This window comes from Arachis stenosperma, chromosome 10, assembly GCF_014773155.1.
Source record: "Arachis stenosperma cultivar V10309 chromosome 10, arast.V10309.gnm1.PFL2, whole genome shotgun sequence".
Taxonomy (NCBI): domain Eukaryota; kingdom Viridiplantae; phylum Streptophyta; class Magnoliopsida; order Fabales; family Fabaceae; genus Arachis; species Arachis stenosperma.
The window spans coordinates 72912825-72914060 of NC_080386.1; the positions used below are offsets into that span (position 1 = coordinate 72912825).

The window sequence follows — 1236 nt, forward strand, 5'->3', positions numbered from 1 at the left end:
CTTCCTCTGAGGCGTCTCATTACTCACATGATTTCTCCCAAAGGTGTATATGAATTAGTTATTTGCAACCATGTCAATGAGTTCTTGAGCTTTTGTAGACATTTTCTTTAGGTGAATGTATCTACCTGCAGAATGGTCCAGTGACATCTTAGAAAGCTCAGATAGACCATCATAGAATATATCTAAAATGGTCCACTCTGAAAGCATGCCAGAAGGACACTTTTTGGTCAACTGCTTGTATCTTTCCCAAGCTTCATAGAAGGATTCACCATCTTTTTGCTTGAAGGTCTGAATATCCACTCTAAGCTTGCTCAGCTTTTGAAGAGGAAAAAACTTGGCCAAGAAGGCTGATGAGCGGATATTTTATACGCTTTTTGGGGGTAATTTCATGTAGATTTTAGCATGTTTTAATTAGTTTTTAGTTAAATGTTATTAGTTTTTAGGCAAAAATCATATTTCTGGACTTTACTATGAGTGTGTGTATTTTTCTGTAATTTCAGGTATTTTCTGACTGAAATTGAGGGAGCTGAGGAAAAATCTGACTTAGGCTGAAAAAGGACTGCTGATGCTGTTGGATCCTGACCTCCCTGCACTCGAAATGGATTTTCTGGAGCTACAGGAGTCCAATTGGCGCGCTCTCAACGGCGTTGGAAAGTAGACATCCAGGACTTTCCAGCAATATATAATAGTCCATACTTTGCGTAAAGATAGATGACGTAACTTGGCGTTGAACGCCAAGTACATGCTGCTGTCTGGAGTTAAACGCCAGAAAAACGTCATGATCCGGAATTGAACGCCCAAAACACGTCATAACTTGGAGTTTAACTCCAAGAAAAGCCTCTACTCGTGGATAGCTTTAGTCTCAGCCCTAGCACACACCAAGTGGGCCCCAGAAGTGGATTTCTGCACCAATTATCTTAGTTTACTCATATTCTGTAAACCTAGGTTACTAGTTTACTATTTAAACAACTTTTAGAGAATTATTCTGACCTCATGACATTTTCAGATCTGAATTACATATTTTTTGACGGCATAAGTCTCTAAACTCCATTGTTGGGGGTGAGGAGCTCTGCAGCGTCTCGATGAATTAATACAATTCCTTTATTTTCCATTCAAACACGCTTGTTCTTATCTAAGATGTTCATTCGCGCTTAATTATGGAGAAGGTGATGATCCGTGACACTCATCACCTTCCTCAATCCATGAACGTGTGCCTGACAACCACCTCCGTTCTAC

At 39.9% G+C, this 1236-nt stretch overlaps 1 non-coding gene across 1 annotated transcript; it reads left to right on the top strand.

Moving 5' to 3' along the window:
* The first annotated feature begins 205 nt into the window (after positions 1-205).
* On the top strand, positions 206-309 carry LOC130958454 (small nucleolar RNA R71). The gene has a single exon (XR_009077574.1). It is a non-coding gene; the product is annotated as a small nucleolar RNA R71 (small nucleolar RNA).
* Positions 310-1236: the final 927 nt, after the last annotated feature.